The 21,729-nt window shown below is 42.8% G+C and overlaps 1 protein-coding gene across 3 annotated transcripts in view; it reads left to right on the top strand.

Annotated features, from left to right (window-relative positions):
* Positions 1-599: 599 nt before the first annotated feature.
* Positions 600-21,729, top strand: part of LOC129402509 (zinc finger protein 850-like) — a 47,238-nt gene continuing 26,108 nt past the window's right edge. For 2 of the 3 annotated variants that reach the window (XM_055129367.1, XM_055129365.1), the window contains exons 1-2: positions 600-797; positions 7,206-7,286. The gene's annotated coding sequence lies outside the window, so the exon portion shown is untranslated. Of the gene's footprint in view, positions 798-3,233; positions 3,330-7,205; positions 7,287-21,729 lie in introns of all 3 variants that reach the window. The other variant, XM_055129366.1, reaches the window with a different exon arrangement.

The following is a 21,729-nucleotide window of genomic DNA, read 5'->3' as shown; positions in this document are numbered from 1 at the left end:
TTACAGATGGCAGGTGGAAGAGGGGATAGGGGTGGGCAGGGGAAGTGGGTTTTAAGAAAAACAAAAAAGGGGCCGGAGCGATAGCACAGCGGGTAGGGCGTTTGCCTTGCACGCGGCCGACCCGGGTTCGATCCCCGGCATCCCATATGGTCCCCCAAGCACTGCCAGGAGTAATTCCTGAGTGCAAAGCCAGGAGTAACCCCTGAGCATCGCTGGGTGTGACCCAAAAAGCAAAAAAAAAAAAAAAAAAAAGGTTTAAGTAAAACAAAATGTGAAGCAGGAACCAGGCATAATGGAGTTGCTCCTGCCCTCTCCGTGTCCAACAAAGGGAAAGGCTCCTCGGCTGTGGTGTGGGAATTCACCAGCATTTAGGAGAGCCTGTTTGGATGTTTTCCAGGACCTTATGCTTCATGCCTTAAGCATTCCTCCTTAAGCCTTATCCTACCTGTTATCTGCAAGGACCTGGAATGATGTGAGTCTGTGAAAGGGGAAAGGTGGGGCGCCACGTGATCTAATATGCATCTGATTGGCCCTTTTAATTTCACCGGCCCTCACCTTCAACCAATCAGAGGTAGAGCATAGGCATAGGGGGCGGGTAGATAACTCCGGCCGAAGAGGACCCAGAGCTGAATCGGCTCTTGGCCCTTTGAACACTGCCGCGTGGCCTCTGGATCCGCGGGACCGCCAGCTCCTGGGGAGGAGCGATAAGGCAGATTCCAGACCCAGAAGTATTGCCGGGAGTGCAAAGACGACCTAGAAAATAGACCAGGCGTCCAGGAAGAAGCAATCGGGACCAGGTGAGGGTGGATTCTGGGAGTGGGAAAAGGGGGAGGGGAGGGATGAATGGCGTCATAGCCGAGGCATCTGAACCCAACAGTTGAACAGTTTAATGAAGTTACTTTCATTTTTCTCCTTTGGCAATGTTCCCAATCGGCCGACAGGGCTTAACTTTGCCTTTGGGGACTTGTTCCTTCCTTTCTCAGTCTATCAGTTTTTTTCCCTGCCAATTTTGTAGGGTCAGATCGATTCGATCAACTCCAGATGTGTGCACATGTAGTGGTGTGTTTAGTCAGTTCATTGTCTGTCTGTGTCTCTCTATGTGCAACACTTGAGTGCTGGAGCCAGAGTGAAAATCAGTAGTAAAATTAGGCCTGGGGAAAGCAGGTTTGTCTCAAGAAATCAGAGTGATATGCAGTTCAGCAATTTAAAGGATCTATGTGATTTTGGAACTTGTTAGACCAGGTTTAAACAAAGATTTCTTATCAGAATGTTGAGCCTAGAAAGAAAGCAAAATTCTCAATCTAGATTTCTTACTGGAAGAACATTAATGGCTCTTAAGAGTTGTAATTCTTCTGAAATTCAGAATGTGTATTATCTAGGAAGAGCTGCAGAAGTAGTGCCTAAAACTAAAGTGAAATAAGAGTTCAGAGAATATAAGGCTTTATCTTACAAGCCTCAGCCAATTTTTATGAGGAATTTAGCTGTTTTACAAGAAACGGAGGTACAGAAGCCATCAAAATAAACGTTTTCTTATGTTTCCATAAACATTGATAGTCCAAGTATTTTTTTCTATGCTAATTTAAAGGTTTGGTAAAAAAAAAAAAACAAACAAAAACCTAAAGGGCTCTTTCTATGTCAAAAGCATGTTTGTATTGTGGAATTGTTTAAGTTAGAAAGCTCATGATTTGAAATAACTAAGGTATAAGAACTATTGAACTTAAGCCAAAGAAGGTTTTCCTATGCTTCATAAGAAATGATGGTTTAAGGGTTTTGTTATGCTAGTGTGTTAATGTATATATATTTGTTTGTATTTGTATTATATTATCAGAATGTGAGTAGAAATTATTGTGGTATACTAAAACAAGTTTAAAGAGTAATGAGTTTAAAATGTGAGTTTCTAAAGTTATAAAATTGGTTGCAAAACTTTTATCCTATCAGAGTTTAAAGATATTAGGCTTTCTTGTGAATCCAAGGGGCTGCCCCCGACCCCTTCCCCTTCTCAGCAGAGGCAAGTGAGAGCTGAGAATGGTGACTTATCACAATGTTATGCTGATTCCAGGCTTGAAGTTAGGAAGTTAATATCTAAGTGTTAAAAGTTTTGAATGTTTTTTTAATTGAAATATCCAAAATATGTATATATGTATATATATGTGTCTGTGTGTGTATTTGTGGCAGGAAAGAATTTAAGTTTTAATGCATTCTGGCAGAATTTAGTCTCAAAAGTTATGAAAAGGAATATTTGACCTCATACTAAGAAAAATATAGATGATTAAAAATTTTGGTCCCTTTCTCTATATTTTGTAATTTTCAAGGATTGTTTAAAAATACAAATTTAAAGTGCATATGTGAGTATTTGAGTTGTGTACTGGAAAGAGAGTAAAAAATGAGGTTAAAATCATTTAAAAGAAAATGAAATAAAAAATGCAGTCCACTGGAAGTGATGAAGTGGGCAAAGGTTGAAGGAATATGTAGGTTAATGAAATATATGAATCTTGTGAGTATTTTAAGAATTTGGGAACCTATGTTATAAGATCTTTATGAACCTTTTGAATATCTATGGGATTGATGTAATGCTTTTAAAAGATTACTGCAGAGTATAGCTTAGTCTTGGTAATTGAAGTAATGATTATCAACTTGTTTCCAAATTTCTTGGTAGATCTAACTATATTAAGTTCAATAAAAATAAGGTTAAAACCGGAGAGATATGACAACAAGGAAGGGAAGTAAGTGTGTATTCTAAGTTAAAAGGATGATGGTTGGAGGTATCATTAGTGGGGGGAAAAAAGGAGAAAGGAACCCTGTAAAAGTGAAACTGGTTTTGAGGAACAGGACAGAATGAATGTAAAGGAATGTGTAGAAGGCTTGAGTATGTGAAGAAATATGTGTGTAGGTTTGAGGTTGTGTTTTAAGAAAGAAGACTGTAATTAAACTATACTGTTAATAAGAAACTCCTTAAATGATCTGAAGAATAGTTCTAGTATAAGACTCCTGTTACAGTGCTCTTAGATAATTGAAAATCAAGGCTTTTAATTTGGGACTAAGTAAGTTAGATCTGATGTTGTTAAACTGTATATTCTATCTCTACAGAACATTCATTTGACTAGGACCCATAGTAAATGGATAGATCTCATTGTGAGTAAGGGAAATGTTTGCTTTTCTCCCCTCAGTGCCATGAAACATAAAGGTATTATGTTTGCATAAACTCAGACAAGACTTTTTCCTCTCTGCAATAGGGCCTATCCTGGAGCAGACAGGAAAACCAGCTATGGGACCCCAAAAACCCTCCTTCAGGGAAGGAGTCAGAGGATTGGTCTAAATGACTGGAGCAGGTATTTAACAGTTATTGTTTCAAGTACTCTACTAACCTCAGGGAGACCCTGAAGGCAGGCTGGCTCAAGGAAGGACTGGACATGGTCTGTGCCAGGGAAAATGAGGAAGCTGGAAATCTGCAATGACTGACTCAGCCTGAGCCCCACCCTCCTTGTATGGGATGAGCTCCTGACTGCAGGACACTGCTATGGAGGGGGAGAGGCCTGAGGCCAAATTTTGTTCTACCTGAAGGCTCTACCTTTAAGTTCCTCATGGGACCTGATCTTCACATTTTTTTTTCTTTTTCTTTTTCTTTTTTTTTTTGCTTTTTGGGTCACACCCAGTGATGCACAGGGGTTACTCCTGGTTCTACACTCAGGAATTACTCCTGGCGGTGCTCAGGGGACCATATGGGATGCTGGGATTCTAATCCCGGGTCGGCCGCATGCAAGGCAAACGCCCTACTCGCTGTGCTATCGCTCCAGCCCCCTGATCTTAACATCTTATGGCCAAGCCTGGGTTATCCCTGATGTGAGTTAAGGACATTAAATGCTGTTATTGGTGTGTTTCCTGCTCTGTCTTTGCTAGTGCCTAGGACTTCTCAGTAAGTAATGGGGTACCCCAAGTGGAGAGTTCTCCAAACTTGCTATGTTTATGCAAAAGAGCAAGCCAGATTTGTTAAGCTGTCTGGCAAATTTAAAATGGAGGAGGAGAGAAAACCATGCTTCTGTAATTTGCCTCTTTTGTGAGAATCAGATTCTAGTTATGCAAAGGTGATTGAATAATTGGGTAATTTAGTAAGTAAGCTGTCTAGTCTATAAAGATACTCAAATGTTGTGCATGCTGTCACCAGTCTGGCCAGAAAAGCAGGAGCCAGAGCTTTACCAAAGTGGGGGAACTTCAGCTTAAAGTATCAATTGCTTCCCCAACCTGTAAATTGATTAAAGACCTGAGAGTGGTGATCTAAATTGGTTCTAAGTCTTCACTCTTAGTTAGTACATAACAGCTCTCAATTCTTGTTTCATCATGGGGTTAATAGCCCATTACAGAATAGCTCCCTTAAGCCAGAACACCCTGCAGAAGAGGAGGAAGAATAGGTATTGGAGCAAGGTTGCCAAAGGGACACTGAAAATTACAGACCCCTAGACTAAGAAAGTAAAGTACGTCCTATGTCATTGATAATTTGTTCTTGTACTCTGAGCGCTTGACCATTTGTCATTTGTTCTTCTGCCTCCAAGATTTGGGCATTTCGAAGTAGCATTTCTTAGACTAACGGATGTGATTTTTCAAATTCATTGCCTGGGGCCCACTAAAAACTAAGGCAGCTTGAGATTTCACCCCTTGTGCAGGCAGGGTTCATCAGCATCCCTGTGTCAGCAAGAAGCAGTTCCAGAAGATGGACCTCCAACCATTTTCCCTTAAAGGATTAAAGGTGGTGGAATCTCTGGGGGAATTCGAAGTAGATAGATTAAGAAGCCCATCCCACCTTGAAAATCCCAACTGCCCTGTTGTGAGTGTGAACCCCATTAACGGAGGAACTCTGTTCTCTTTGAAATTCTTTTGGGTCAACTGCCACTATTCCAACTTCGCTTTGAAATGGAAGTGTAGGCCAGAATGTATGCTCTCTCTCTTCCAGTTATTACTAGCATTTACAGGTATCAAGGCCCAGCTCCATGCAGGGCTTGGAGCACACTGCCAGAGTAAACTCCTCAACCATATGCATTGGGAGATCTGGTTTGAGTCAGGTGACATAAGACTGCCACCCACGAACCTCATTGGAGAGGTCCTCACACTGATCCCGAACACACCAACTGCTCTGAAGGAGGATGGAATCAAAAAGCTGCCTCCCCACTTGGAATCAAAATGACATCGACTAGTGGCATGTCCAGACAATGGGAGACGACCCCCTCAAGATAAGACTGATGAAAGTGACTTAAAGGAACCATGGGAAGGGCATGGGTTATTCTCTGTTTCCGTATGCTCGTAGCGAAAGCTGTAAAGCGAGCTCCTTAACTGCCCCAGTTTTGGCACTGGGTAGTTTTTGATATTGAGGCATGTAAAATTAACCTTGGTCTTTGCCCGTTATGACCCATGCTGGGATGTGTGTTGGATCAGGGACCTATTGAGCCTATTGTAACTAGAACTATACAGTGGCTTCCCAGCATCTATACTACAGGTTAGCTAGAAGAACCCCTATACCGGCCCCAACAATACTTGGCTTGCTTGTATGTAACCCCTTGCTTGTTCCCCTCCTACCTTGCCAATTCCAGTACTTCTGAATTGTGTTTTATGGCAAAGATGATCCTACAGGTATCTTGTAATAGAAAGGAAACTGGGAAAGTCAACTTGTTTACCCTGATCCCATCCCACCTGGGACCCCTAGTACTCCTGCCTTTTGTTCCTGACCATGGACCCCTTGAAACCAGAATGAGCTAGTAGCGTTTTTTAGGGATCTCATTAATGCAGTCCAACTGCTGGTTCTGAGACAGCAATACCAGCCTCTGACCCCCGCAGTGCCCAGGGAAGGGTATTCTTCAGTCTAGAGGCTGGGCATAGTGAAAGATTCCTCACTATATAGCAGGGAAAGGGAGGAATGTGAGGAACTGGCCCAAAACAGACCACAGGAATCAATTTAGCTTTCTCAAGACTCTTTTTTACATGAGCCCGCATGGCAGAATAACTTGATTTTCTGTCCCTGAGCAAGGAATTCAGCCAGAAGGGTGGTGGTCAGGCCAGATAACCAGACCCATATCACAAAACCCATATCACAAGACTGAGGACTGCCCCCAGAACCGGGACATTCCTGAATATTGGTGGGAATACTGATCTCTAAAACCATAGGCTAAGGAGTGATGTCCTTTTAAATGGATTGGTTAAGAAAGTTTATAACATTACAAATCTATTGGCTATGAAAAGACTCGGCTGTAATGGCCAGGGAAGGCCTATATAAGATCTCCTTTGGAGAAGCTCGGGGTCTTTTGCCCATCCTGCTGGACCTGCGTGTCCACGTAGGCGGCTGGAGCCTGGCTAACCAGTCTTACAATAAACCCTGCTTGCTGTTTGCAGTCTCTGGAGTCTCTTTGTCATTATAGGAAGACATCGATCCGCACCCTAAGAGTATTACTCAGAAATTACTCCTTGCAGTGCTAGGGGTCTATTTGGGATGCTGGGGATTAAACCTGGGGCAGCCGCATGCAAGGCAAAAAAACACCCTATCCACTGTGCAATTGCTCTATTCCCTTAAGGAACTTTCCTATTTTACAGGAGGGAGGTCACACCCAGCAATGCTGAGACCATCTCCCTGACTCTGTAGTCCAGGATCACTTCTGGCAGGGATATGGGACCCAGTGGGGTGATGGTAATCGAACCGCCTCATTTGTCTGCAAGACAATTCCTTTGACCTGTTTTCTGGTACCTAAGAGTGAACAACTTTTTTTGGTTTGTTTCCTTTTGTTTGGGCCACACCTGGTAATGCTCAGAGGTTATTCCTGGCTCTGTACTCAGGAATTACTCCTGGTGGTGCTCAGGTGACCTATAGAATGTGGGAATCAAACTGGTGGCCAAGCCCTCCTCATTCTACTGTTGCACAGGCCTCATGAACTTTTTATTCTTTTTGCTTGTAGGGTCACACCTGGTGATGCACAGGAATTATCCTGGTATTGCACTTAGGAATTACTCCGGTGGTTTTTTTTTGGGGGGGGAACATAAGGGTTGCTTGGAATTGAATCCGGGCTGGTTGCGTGCAAGGCAAACACCCTAGCCACTGTGCTATTGCTCCAGCCCAAAACTCATGAACTTTTAGGCTTCTGAATTTTGTCTGCAGATCTGTTCTGAAGAACCCACCCACTCTGGAGTGAATCTGCCGTCATCTAACATCCTCGTTATTTTTCTTGCAGCAAGTCTGGAAACTTCCCGACATAGCTTCTTCATATGACCAAATCCGCTGTGCCCTGACTACCGACCTGCTCTAGTAAATGGTGAGCTTGGGCTTATTGATGATGATGATGATGATGATGATTTTGGGCTTATTGATGATGATGATAATGATGATGATGATGATGATGATGATGATGATGATGATGATGATTGTGTCTTTTGGGCCTCAAACTGTGGTGCTCAGGGCTGATTCCAGGCTCTGTGATCGGGGATTACCCCTGTAGGGTCCTAGTGCCCATATGGGATGGTAGAGAGGAATTTGGTTTGGCCTCTTGCAAGATAATTGCCTCCCCTCTGTCTTACCTGCTCCTCCCCTCTTTACCCAGTTTCTATACTGCAGTTAGTGGCTGAGATTTCCATGCCAGTGAGTGCTTGGGGATTGTTTGGGGTGTTGCATATCAAACCTGGATTGTCTGCATGCAAGCTGGGCTCCCTGCCTACTGTCTTACTGCTCTGGTGACACTGATGGAGGCAAGGCTAGCACTGACCCGAGTGAAGATGCCTGTGGCTCAGCCGAGTAAAATCAGCAATGAGAGGCCAGTATGATGTTCTGCCACGGGACCCAGACAAAGAGTGGGGAATTATATTTGAGGTTTGCAGCAGAGGCAGACAGACGTGTGCAGGGATTTGTATTGATTCAACACCCAGAGTGGAATCTCCTCACAGCTCTGGGCTTTGAAGAAGATCGTTTTTCTTCAATCACAAATCACTGGTATACCAGTGTCACATGAGCTTAGGTCTATAGTAAAGATTGGTGACTGGTCAATTGGACAATAATGCTCCTAGCTGCTTAGACCTGTGCATCTGCTTACCCTATTGTGTGAACATTTAGAGACATTAGTGACTCGACAAAAAATGTCCGTTCGTGATGAATGTCAGTGTTTTCATTTCCCAGGGGAAGCTTCTTGATTTATTTTCCCGACCCTGGATATGGGAGAAGAGAATCTCCCTCCCTCTAGAGCTCGAGAGACCCCGTCATTGTGCTATGTGTGTGAAAGAAGTGAAGGTTCCATGTTTGAGAAATGGAGTGGGTTGCTGTGCCATGGGGACAACTTGTTCTCTTGGCAATTGTGGTAGGAGTTTCTTCACTGAAAGAGAAAACAGTGGGGAGGGTGCTGGCCTGGCACAGAGCCACCACTTTCTCTGTCAGTCTCCACCAAAGAACTTGCTGCCTGTCCTGTATTCTATGTTGTCCTTGGAACTGGGATAAACCCTTTTCAGTTTTTCCTGGGTGTTGACTAACTCAGGTGAGTTGCAGTGAAATAATGGCCACATTGAGTTCCATATAGGTTTGTGGGGGAGGGAGGCCTGGTTAAACCTGAGCCCAGACCCTCTGATTAGGGTGGAGCAGACTGACGCAAGTCATTTAGTACTGGGGTTTCTTATTTGGGGGTGAGGGCGTTGCACACCTACTGTTTCCAGGGCTAACTCCTGGCTTGAGGCTCACTGATCACTCCTGGTGGATGGAGGGCCTATATGGGATGCCAGGGATTAAATTGGGGTCAGCCACGCATAGGGCATGTTCCCTAACCACTGAACTACCATTCCCAGAGGTTTCTGAAAACAACTTTGAGGGTTTTTTTTTTTTTTTTTCAGGGCTTGTGGGCGACCCACACCCGGAGATTCTTAGGGGTCTCTCATCACAGTGTTCACGAACCCTTTGGGTACCGGGGATCTAGCTTAGAATGGTTGCCTGCCTGGCCAGTGCTCTCCTCCGCTGGCTTATCTCCCCAGTCCCTGCTCTTTTCCAATTCCTGTTGTGCCTAGAGATGGGTGATCCTGGGATGTTAAATGACCCCATCTTGCACTTTGTTCGAGATGCTGCTCTTTCTGTTTTTTGGGAAGTCCAGACTCTGCTGGATCTGGGTTGCTGGAGGTGAGAACTTGCAGCACTTTTTAATCTGGTAACAGCCAGAGGAACTCAGTGTAACAAACTGTTTTCTTTTAGGTTACACCCAGCAGTGCTAAGGTAACACCCCTGTCCTTTTGCTCAGAAAGTTACGGGATTCTTGGGATTGCCCTGAGCCTGGCCATGCCGTGGATGGAGGAAACGACCTTAGTGTAAGAGTAAAGGTTGCCCGTGAGGTATCCGCCGCCCAGCACCCTGATGGTGGCATACAGCAGGATGTCATTCAAGAGAGTGTGGGAACAAGCCTCTGAAGCCACTTGATTAGTTTCAGAGATAAAGGGGGATTTCCAGGACCATAGAGAAGGACAATCGGAGTACCATAAAACTTTGCAGTATGGAGTTCAGGGCGCACGTGATCCAGTATCCCACAGAGCTGGGGTTCATGACGACTGTGTAGTGCAGGGTATGGTAGTGACCACAAAGTGGTCATCAGCCCTCACGGTCAGAGGAGGTTGTCCAGTATGGCAAGAAGATGAGAAAAATGCTTCTAGTGATGCAGCCCTTGGATTTTTGTCTGGATGTTCTATAGTATTTGGGGACAGTGGTGGAGATGAAGCAGATGTCCACCAAGGACAGGTCAGAGAGCAAGAAGTACATGGGGTTGTGGAAGCGGGGGTCTTGACTGATGGCCAGGATGATGAGCAGGTTCCTTAAGACCATGACCAGATACATGGATAGGAGCAGCTCAAGATGTGGGACTGCAATTCTCGTTCCTTTGATAATTCCAGAAGAAAGAATTGTGAAATTTTGGTATAATTCTGTTTCCATGTGTAGATAACTACCAGGAAGGTTGGAAATTGAAAACATAATGGTAGTTTTCTCCAAACAGAACATGACTAATGTAAGAAGGGTAATTCTACAGTTGCGATTTTTCAGGAAAATACATTGGCATTTTGGCATGGAAATTGTAGGGAATCCCCTAGGTCATATCCAAGTAGGAATTTGTCTTATTCACAATCTTCCACCTCCAAATGTATGTATTGTATGATTAAATTTTACTTTGATTTTCAGTGCTATGGGAACCATTTCTAGGGAGGGACATAGCTGGTGGTGCTCAGAAACCCTATGGGATGCGGCAAATGAAACCTGAGTCAGCCACATGCAAGGGATATGTCATGGACCACTTTGGCAGTGCTCAGGGCTTACTCTTCTCCTCTGTGCTCAGGAATCACTCCTGGCACTGCTTGGGATACCATAGGGGAGCCTAGGGATCAAACCTCGCTCATCTGTTGGCAAGTACTCCAGCCACTGTACTATCACCCTGGCTCTGAAAATGATTTTTATGTAGGAGCACTGTTACTTTAATAGCCACTGATGAAGCAGAATAAAGCAGGCATGAACTCCACATAACTTTTATAAAATTTGTAATTGAATATCCGTGAGCAAGACCATTACAATTTGTTCATTATTAGCTTTCAGTCGTAGAATAATCCAGCACCCATCCCTCGACCAGTGTACATTTCCCACCACCATGTCCCCTGTTGCCATCCCACCATCCCCCAGTACCTCAATCCCACCTCCAGCCTCCCTTCATGCAGACACTTTCCTTCTTGCTCTCTCTCTCCTTTTCCTTTTCTGCATTTTGGCTTGCAATACAAGTACTAAGAGATCATCATGTTTGTTTAGGGCATTCAGTCTTGAAATAAATTTTATTTTATCTTTATTTTGAGTCACACCCAGCAAACAGCAGGGTTAACTCCTCACTTTGCACTCAGGAGTCACTCCTGGGGTTCCTTGGGGGAACCATATGGAATACCAGGGGTTGATCTTGATTTGGAAGCGTGCAAGGCCAATGCCCTATCCGCTGTACTATAGGTCCAGCCCTTAAAATCCTTTTTTTTTTTTAAATTTTATTTTATTGAATCACTGAGAGATTGTTACAAATTTTCAATTTTGGGTTACAATCTCACGATGATCAAACACCCATCCCTCCACCAGTGCACATTCCCCACCACCAATATCCCGGGTATACCCCCCTTTCCCACCCCCCACCCCCGGTCTCCATGGCAGACAATATTCCCCATTCTCTTTCTCTACTTTTGGGCATTATGGCTTGCAACACAGACACTGAGAAGTCATCATGTTTGTTCTATTATCTACTTTTGGCATGCATCTCCTATCCTAACTTGTTCCTCTAGCCATCATTTTCTTAGTGATCCCTTCTCTATTCCATCTGTCTTTTCCCCTCCACTCATGAAACAGTCTTCCAGCTCTGGGCAATCCTCCTGGCCCTTGTATCTACTGTCCTTGGGTGTCAGCCTCATGTCATTTTATTCTATTCTGCACAATGAGTGCAATCCTTCTATGTCTGTCCCTCTCTCTGACTCTTTTACTTAGCATGAGACTCTCCATGTCTATCCATTAATAAGGAAATTTCATGACTTCATTTCTCCTAACAGCTGCATAGTATTCCACTGTGTAGATATGCGAAAGTTTCCTTAACCAGTCATCTTTTTAGGACACTCGGGTTGTTTCCAGATTTTGGCTATTGTGAACAATGCTGCAATGAATATATATGTTGGGGCTGGACTGAGCTATCAGGGCGAGCCCATGTAGACTGTACTGTACTATGGACAGGAACATAGAGACCCATGAAAATGGGCGAGATTTCTTGTGTGTCCTGACTGGTTTGGATGAAGCTGAACATTTTCCCCCTTCAAGCTGCCTTGAGAAAAATAATTTCAGTATATTGAAAAGAGCAGTTTTCCTTCTCTCACAGAAGCCTGGCTGGCCTTTGATATGCAGATCTCCTGTGTTAGGCAGGCCTGACCTTTGATATTGTAAATTGCTGGCTCTGGTGCAGCCTAGTCTTTGGGTGTAGATTTCAGGTGGGTGGGGGGCACTTTTGTCTTTGTTATGTAAATCCAAGTGCTTTTAGCCCAAGAAAGGTTTCAGTCTTGGTTTTTGTATCTCCTTTTTGGAGTCCAAGATTCCTGGCCTGCAGATGCAAGGGAATAATGCATATTCTACTGCCTCAGTGTTCTTCCTGTAACTTCTTTTGATGCCTTTAGTGACATCACTGTATTGTGCCCTTTAGAGGTGCCATGATTAAGAAAAGGAGATCATGGGGCTCTCTACCTTTGTCTCACAGTCAGAGAGAACCAGACCCTCAATGAAATAAATACATTTCTTCCAGGTTCCTAGTCTCAGCGCCTCTGACCACGGGAACATTCACACAAGATATATAGGTACAGTTGTCATTTCTACTATGGTTTTTTGCATCCTCGGGATATATTCCCAGAAGTGGTATTGCGGGGGTCATATGGAAGCTCAATTTCTAGTTTTGAAGGACTGTCCATATTGTTTTCCAGAAAGGCTAGAGCAGTCCACATTCCCACCATCAGTGAAAGAGCATCCCTTTTTCCCCACATCCCCCTCAGCACTGGTTTCTTTTGTTCTTTTGAATGTGTTTCAGTCTCTGTGGTGTGAGATGATATCGCAATGTTGTTTTGATTTGCATCTCCCTGATGACTAGCGATGTGGAGCATTTTTTCATGTGCCTTTTGGCCATTTGTATTTCTTTTTTGAGGACATTTCTGTTCATTTCTTCTCCCCATTTTTTGATGCAGTTGGAGGTTTTTCTATACAGTTCTACTAGTGTCTTGTATGTCCTGGATATTAATCCCTTGTCAGATGTATATTGGGTAAATATTCTTTCCCATTCTGTGGACTCTTCTGTATTTTGGTCACTGTTTCTTTTGAAGTGCAGAAGCTTCTTGGTTGATGTAGTCCCATTTGTGTATGTTTGCTTTCACTTGCACGGTCAGTGCCAGGAATGACCCCTGTGCATCACTGGGTGACCCAAAATGGATATATACATGCAAGACAAACGCCCTCCCCACTGTACATATCATTCCAGCTCCTATTTATTTAGTCACTCCTGGATCTTCACTCAGAGATCACTCGTAGAGGGCTTTGGTTGGGGGGGCATTATGGGTGCTGGTGACTGCATGGTGGCTGCATGAAATGCAAGTGCCTCACTCACTTTATTACCCCTCCATCGCTCTCAAAATCTTTTCTTTTTAAACAAATTTAAATCATTCTGAGAAACACAGTTACAAAGTTGTTCATGGTTAGGTTTCAACAGCCATCCCTACATCAGTGTACATTTCCTACCACCAATGTCCCCAGTTTCCCTCCCTCTACTTCGCTCCCCCAAATTCTTTTTTTTCTTTTTCGGGTCACACCCAGCAATGATTACGGATTACTCCTGGCTCTTTACTCAGAAATCACACCTGGTGGTGCTCAGGGGACCATATGGGGTGCTTCGAATTGAACCTGGGTCAGTCATGTACAAGGCAAATGCCCTACCTGCTGTGCTGTTGTTCTAACCAATATCTTTGAACCTATTTTATATACAATTATTTCAATTCTCTTTTAACAGCTCATTTAATAGTTCTTATACTTTAGATATTTTAAATCATGAACCTTTTATATTAATCTTTAACAGTTTTCACCTTGGTTTCATGCTCTAATTTTACAACTCTTAATAAGCTCAAAAAAACACTCAAACTTTTAACAATTTTTTGGAGTAGGATTGCCACTTCTGATTTCAATCTGACTTCAATATTTAAACACTGAACACAGACAGACATACAGAAAGACAACAAAATCACATGCACAGGCATGTGCATTCATACCTACCTGATCCTCATTCTGACCCTCCAAGAACCAGGGAAGAAAAACTGATGGACAGAGAAAGGAAGGGCAGTCGCCAGGGTAAAAATTTCCCTGTCGGCTGATTGGGATTCTCCCCTGTTTCTCAGTCCAGCTAACCTGTCTCCTGCTTGTAGAATTGGATCCAAAAAGAAAAAGAGAGAAGCGCTTCTGTTTTTACAAAGCCGGCAAAAATCCATGAAAAAGGAATCCATACTGCAATGTTTTCATTTGCTATGCATTATTCACTGAGAAGCTTTAGTAGGACACCAAAAGTGGTTTCTGTTTGCTGAAATAAAAGCAAAACCTCGTCCCCACCTTTCCACCTGGCTTGGCATCCAACTCCCAGAGACTGGGTCCCTGTAAAGGACCTCAAGTCTCCTATTAGTTTTATCTAAATCATTTTTAATTCTATTAGAACTTATTTCTTCTTGAGCTATCCTGAGTTTTCCAGTGTTTTTCCGCCGATGTCATTTCATCAGAGCAATTCAAAAAATTCAAGGTGAACAGTCCAAGATGCATATTGAGAGTCCATTACAATATTTACTGGTTCAGAATAATTTTGTGAAAGAGAAATGTAAGCAATTCATTCTTTTGAACTGATTTATATGGAGTTTGTAAAACCTTGTCATTTTTCATATCAGTACAAGCAGCCTTTCCTTCTTTACTAGCATCTATGAAGAATGTAACAGCGGACTCAATAGGTTCAGCCTTTATAATATTAGGCCAAATCCAATTAGTAAATTTAAGAAATTGAAATATCTTTTGCTTTGGAAAGTTGTTATGAATTTTGTCCAGATAATCAGTGCAAGCAATTTGCCAATCTTCATCAATTTCCCATAGCTTTTGAATCTGCTCATTAGTCAATGGTACAATAATTTCAGTAGGATCGCCCCCTATTAATTGTCTAGTTCTTCTTCTTCCTTTAAAAATTTGCGCCTGATGAGTTGGTGTTCCCACTTCCCTACATACATTAATAAAATCATCCAGAGAGTTTTTTCCCATTAGCTTAGCAGTTTGAATTGACTTTTTGCAGTCTGCTGTAGCATTTTCCACTGCTAAAGTTAGCATAAGCATTTCACAAAGGCCTTCATTAGGTATAGCCTTTTCAAGAGAGTCTTGGGGTCTGGCAATAAAATCATGAAAGATTTTTGTGAATGACATAGTATGTTTTGCAGAGGCCTCAAGATAACGCCATGCCTTTAGACAGGTCTTATTGACAGCTTCTAAAATGTTTGCCTCTAAACAGACTTGTTCTTCTGCTACAGCCCACTTGCCAGTGCCTAAAATCTGGTTCACAGTGTTATCAACTTGTTTTGGTGTTTTAATTCTCACACATTTCTCAACCTATTCTCTCCACCAGGATTTAAATTGTACATATTGAGAATTTTCTAAGACTGCCTTTGCAAGATTTGCCAATCAAACGGAATTGCAGTATTAGCTTCTGCAAAATTTTCTAGAAGGGCTAGCACATAGTTAGAAGGAACACCATAGGTGGTCACAGCTTGCTAAAGCAAGGAAAGATACTTAAAAGGAACAGGCTCATATTCCCCTGCCTGTCTTTTTCTTTGTATATCAGGATTACAAACAACTGGAAGAGTCATAAACTGAGGGGGCTGCTGACTCAACTTTGCTTTATATAAAGGAGCTTCATATTTTTGCACCAGAGAATGCAACTCAGGAGTAAGCTTCAAATGGCAACACAGAGATTCCTCTTCCCTATTCTTATATAATTGAGGGGAAGGAACTGCCAAAGGGTCAGGATCAGTGATACCCTGTACAGCAGGCTTTATCCTTCTTTCAGAAGGGAGGTGCATCTCAAAGTACTTCATTTGTCTAAATAATTTATCTAATTTTTCATGAACTTTTCTCAACTCTTGGGAGTGTACATCCTCTTTTAAAACTGAATTTTCTGTGTCTGACTTGACGCTGTCACACTCAGACTGGGCAGGTGAATCATCAATTTGGTAAGATTCACCAGACAAGACAGATGTTGTTGACTCGGCACAAAATTTTGGCAATATCAAAGATTCTTCCCCACTTTTCTCCTCTAGCACAGGAGCTTCCCTGTAATTTGCCTTAGAATTTGATGAATTAGTGGAGAGAGCCGTATGAGAAGACTAAAGAGTTGATGAATCAGTGGAGAGAGACTTATGAGAAGATGAAAGAGAAGGCTCCTCATACTCAAAGTCAACCTGAAAAATTCAGGGCAGCAACAATACAATTGTACGCCCTCCATTCCTTTGCTGGGATCAAATCTCCATTTTTCTATGCATAACACAGTTCTCTCCCTATTTTTATCCATAAATCTAGATTGAATTGTTCTATATTTTTTGGCTTAAACCAATGACAATACCTTTGTATCCTCTCAAGGAGGCATCTTATTATCTGTTCCTTTAAAGGCAGATCAGCTGCTTTTGTTAGAGATTTCAAAGTGTCAACATAAGCATCCTGCTGAGAAGTTACAGAATTGCCCATTGCCCCTTTTTCTTTTTCTTCCTTTATTCTTTATTTCTTTTCTCCCTTTCTTTCTCCTTTTCTTCTTTTCCCTTTCTTTCTTTCTTTCTTTCTTTCTTTCTTTCTTTCTTTCTTTCTTTCTTTCTTTCTTTCTTTCTTTCTTTCTTTCTTTCTTTCGTTCTTTCTTCCTTCCTGCCTATCTTTCTTTCTCCAAATCTATCTTTCTTTCTCTTTCTTTCTTTTTCTTCTTCCTTCCTTATGTATATTTCTTTTTCCTTTCTTTCTCTTTTTCTTCTTCCTTCCTTTCTTTGCTTCCTTCCTTTCTATCTATATTTCTTCCTTCTCCCTTTCTTTTTCTTCTTCCTTCCTTATCTATATTTCTTTCTCCATTTCTTTCTCTTTTTCTTCTTCCTTTATAGTTTTTCTTTCTCCCTTTCTTCTTCCTTCCTTAATTATTTCTTTTCTGTCTCTTTCTCTTTTTCTTCTTCCTTCCTATTTCTTTACTTCCTTTCTTTCTTTCTCTCTGTATTTCTTCTTTCTCCCTTTCTTTTTTTCTTCTTCCTTATCTATATTTCTCCTTTCTTTCTCTCTATATTTCTTTATTCCCTTACTCTTTTTCTTTCCTTCCTTTCTTTTTTTACATTTCTTTTTTTTATTTTATACTTATTTATTTTAATATTATAGGTTTTTTTTTTTATTGAATCACCATGTAGAAAGTTACAGAGTTCTCAGGCTTATGTCTCAGTTATACAATATTCAAACACCCATCCCTTCACCAGTGCCCATAACCCACCACCAAAAACCCCAGTATACCTTCCGCCCCCGCTCCCCACCCCCAACAGCATAACTGATGAATTTCACTTCATTTTCTCTTTACCTTGATTACATTCCATATTTGAACACAAAACTCATTATTGTTGTTGGAGTTTTCCCCCAAGAAAGAGAACCCTATTACCAAGGAAGCATTTGATAATTAGTTTTCCATTGCTGAGAATGAAGAGATATGTAGCCCCACTGCTCCAAGTACATAACTCTTTTTTTTCCCTTTTTCCTTTTCCTTTCTTTTTTTTTTTTACCTCATCCCCCTTCCCGTGCCTCATAGTATTGTGGACGCCATGCCGCGTTTCTCCCCGAAAATGGGAAACAACCGGGAAAGAGGAATATTTCCTCTTCTCGGCTGGCGTGGGGCTGTTGCTTAGTTCACAGTCCAGAGAAATGGCTGCTACTTTGATTACCTTCACTATTTCAACAAAAAACTCACCATTATTATTTGGAGTTTCCCCCCCAAGTCAGAACTGCTAAAAAGGAACCATTTCACATTGCTGACAATTAAGAGATGTTAAGGTTTTGGATTTCCGTATAAAGTCCAGGGAAAATTCTGCCAGAAATTGCATAGCCCATCTCACAGTCCCAGTGCATTGCTGTAAGAAGCTGCGCTGGATGCCCAAATGTGTTAGGTCTCTGGAATCAAAGTCTTTTGGCGCAGAGGGTCCATTTAGCATTCAACAGCTCCTGCTTTATCTGGGTCCAGGGCGTGCCGGTTACACCCACTTCCCATGATTCCCTAGGAGCCCCAAGTGTAAAAACCGTATACCTCTGGGTTAGGAGTCTTAGAAGGTGGCTCCTGCCATGTGGATGTTGCTGCCACTGCCATTTTCCGTGCAGAGAGACAGGGTGGAGAGGAAAGATCCATCCCCGGGCAGCACGAAGTTGTAGCCCAGCTCACAGTCCCAATGCATTGCTGTAAGAAGCTGCGTTGGATGCCCAAATGTTTTAGGTCTCTGGAATCAAAAGTCTTCCCACATTGGGTGCCATATGTTGCAACAATGTTGCAGTTTTACTTGACAGTCCGAGGCATTTCACTGGCAGAAGAAATATACTTTTTGGGGGAGGATCACATGACTGTTTCCGGAGGTTTTTTGAGTTATGGCCTGCAGGAGAGCAGCCTGTTCAACCCCCTTTTATTTAGTAGGTTGATGTACTAACCAATGATATTCGGCCACATAGGCAGAATATGCAAATTAACTTAGCCAACGGAAACAGTATCAAAGTCAGTTAAAGTAACAGTAACAGTAACAGTAACAGAAAAGGATGTTTACATCCAGGCCTAGCTAGGCCTGAGATTATGGGATGTTGTATACCAACACTCCCTAAAGACTTCTTCTCCCAGCTTGTCACCACCCACCATTCCCCTCTTACCCTCCTGGTGGCTTGATTATATTAGAGACTGCCTTGCACACAGCCAACTCGGGTTCTATCCCTGGTATCTCAGAGGGTTCCCAGTGCCTGGCCAGAAGGGATCATAACAACGATCCCTTAGCGTTGTTATGTGCGGCCTGCAGAAAAACAGATCTTATTATTATTAATTTTGTTTGAGGTCCATACATGGCAGTGTTCAGTGCTGACTCGAGGGACCCTACAGTGTACCGGGGATCAAACCTATTCCAGCTGCATGTCAGGCAAGTGCCTCCCCACTGAAGTATCTCTCCGGCCCCACATATCATTGTTCTTTTAAAGTAAAGACAAGTTTTATCTAAAAGATCTGAGAAAGGAGAGAGAGAGAGAGAGAGAGAGAGAGAGAGAGAGAGAAGGAGGAAGAGGAAGATGAACAGGTAGAGAGAGAGGGAGAAAAAGGGAGTGAGAGAGGGAGAGAGACATGCAAGAGAGAACATGCGGGTCTAGGTTCTATCTCCAGCATCCTATATGGTCCCCCAAACACTTCCAGGAGTAACTCTGAGTGCAGAGCCAGAAGTTACCCCTGAGTATTGCTGGGTGTGACCCAAAATGCAAAGAGAGAGAGGAAATCAGAGGGCCAAGGGAAAAGACTCCTTTTCTGTCCTAGAAGATAAGGGCTCCCTTTGCACTGGGGACTCACGGGCTTGAAGGTCAACACACCAAGGTCTCTCATGAGCAGATGCAGGAGTAAATATTGTGAGCAATTAGCTCATCTTGGGCTGGGCAGGAGAAGGTCTTTGTCTTTTGATTTGGAAGTGGGGGCGATGGTCGGACACACCAGGTGATGCTCAGGCCTTACTCCTGGCCCTGCCCTCAGGAACAATTCCTGCTGGTGCTTCGGAGAACACATGGGTTGTGGGGATCAAAGACTGGTCACCTTTGTGTACGTCAGATGCCATCCTCAATGTGCTATATTTCTGACAGGTCCTCGTCTTCTATCTTCTATGTTTATCCTTTCTCTTTTTTGTCTGCCATTCTAAATTTGACTCAGGACTGATGTCTTTCTGCTGTCTGGGTCTTGGGAAGATTTCCGCTCCATCCTCCACCTTCTAACCCTGCCCATGAAGACCGTCTGCTCAAAATCCCCGTCTAGGTACATTCAAAGAGTCAGATGGCTCTGTAGTGAAGAGCCAGAGAGAACAGAAGTCAAGAATCTTTCCCTATGATCATCTGAGTGCTCAGTCAAGTTTGCAATGTGGTGAGACATCACTCTGGCGTTTGCTTGGTTCCTATGCCAGCATGTACATTTCTGCCCCTTATGACCCAGGGGCACTTTTCTTTCCCTAAACATGCCTTAAAGTAATCTGGAAGGCATGTTTGGTGGTCATTGATCCTCTGAACTGTTATTTGACTGAATGACTCTACTGTTCATTGAGGTCTGCGTTCTTAGTGAACTGGGTAGAGTATTGTTGGTGGGACATATTCTGCTGTCAGCACTTTTTGATACCACATCACCTCCACCACCCTGTCTTCTGATCTATAGTTTCTTGAGAACTCTGTGGACAGTCTTGTAGGCATTCTCTTCAGAAAGAATACTTTTCTTTTGCTGATTGTAGGGTTCACTCTTTGCTTTTTGTCATTGTAGGCTAATGTATCTTGGTGGGTCTGATTGGGTCTCTTCTATTTGGAGCTCTTTGAACCTATGGTTCTGGATGTGCAACTCCTGTCTCAGCTTGGAAAAGTTCTTAGCTGTTACTTTCTCCAAACTTTTTTGTTTGTTCATTTTTGTTTTGTCTCACACACAGCAATGTCATGTTACTTCTGGCTCTGCACTCAGGAATCACTCCTGGTGAGGCTCAGGGGACCCTATGGGATATCAGTTATCACACTTGGGTTGGCCGCATGCAAAGCAAGTGGTTTGCCTGCTGTACTATCTCTCTAGCCCCAATTCTTTTGTTTAAATAAGAATTTGGGGGTGGAGGGTTGGAGCAATAGTACATCGGATAGGATGTTTGCCTTGCACTCGGCCAACCCAGGTTTAATTCTCAGCATCCCATATGGTCCCCTGGGAACCGCCAGGAGTAATTCCAGAGTGCATAGCCAGCCGTAACCCCTGTACATCGCTGGGTATGACCATAAAAAGGATAAAAAACTAAAGAAATGGAAAGGAAAGGAAAAAAAGAAAAAAATAGAAAAGGAAAAAAGAAAAGGAAAGAAGAATCTTGTCTATTATCAATAATGTGTTGGGATTCTTGGATTAGATGCCTTGAAGTGGAATCAGGGCTCCTAGTGAATGAGCATTCCTTCTTAAAGTTTATTTTGGGGTGATAGCCAGCAGTATTCAGGGCTTTCTCCTGGCTCTGTGATCAGGTGGAATTTATGGAAAGCTGTGGATCAAACTATTGTCAGTCGCACGCAAGGCAAGAGCCCTATTTGCTGTACTATCACTTCAACCTGGTTTCTGTTCTGATTTTTTTTTTTTTTTGCTTTGCCTTTTGGGCCACACCCGGCGATACACAGGGGTCACTCCTAGCTATGCACTCAGGAATTACCCCTGGCGGTGCTCAGGAGACCATATGGGATGCTGGAAACAAAACCCGGGTTGGCCACATGCAAGGCAAACGCCCTACCCGCTGTGCTATCACTCCAGCTCCTCTGTTCTGATTTTGACTTCTTTCTTTGGACCCACAGTGGAAACCCTGTTCTATGGGTATCATTGTACAAACTTCCTGATTTTTTTCAAACTTACACCTCCCAAACAGTGGGCACATTTGTGCCCTTTAAATGTCTACTGGATTAATGCAATACACAACCAATAAGTAGGGTTTCTCATTTGCCAACTTGGTTTGTTTCATTCACTTCTTTTGAAGTAAATGAAGAGCCAGAATGTGGAAACAATCCAAATAGCCAACAATAGTAGATGGATAAAGAAGTTATGGGGTCACAGCAATAGTACATTGGTTAGGGTGTTTGCCTTGCATATGGCTGGCCTGAGTTCAATCCCCAGCATGTTCTATGGTCCCCTGAGCCCCATCAGAAGTGATCCCTAAGCTCAGAGCCAGAATAAACTCTGATCATCACAGCCTGTGGCCCAATACCAAAAAAAATCTTTCGTCCTAATTGTTTTTATTTAAAAAATAACAGAAACTGATATGAGCAATACATAGTACAGGAGAGTTGGACTCTTCCTTGCATGTTGCCAACCCAGATTCAATCCCTAGCATCCCATAAGGGTTTCCCAAGTCTGCCAGGAGTAATCTCTGAGTATAGAGCTATGAGTCAGCTTG

The sequence above is a fragment of the Sorex araneus genome, chromosome 2 (assembly GCF_027595985.1).
Source record: "Sorex araneus isolate mSorAra2 chromosome 2, mSorAra2.pri, whole genome shotgun sequence".
Taxonomy (NCBI): domain Eukaryota; kingdom Metazoa; phylum Chordata; class Mammalia; order Eulipotyphla; family Soricidae; genus Sorex; species Sorex araneus.
The sequence above is the reverse complement of the archived record's forward strand: the minus strand, read 5'-3'. Positions and strand labels throughout refer to the sequence as shown.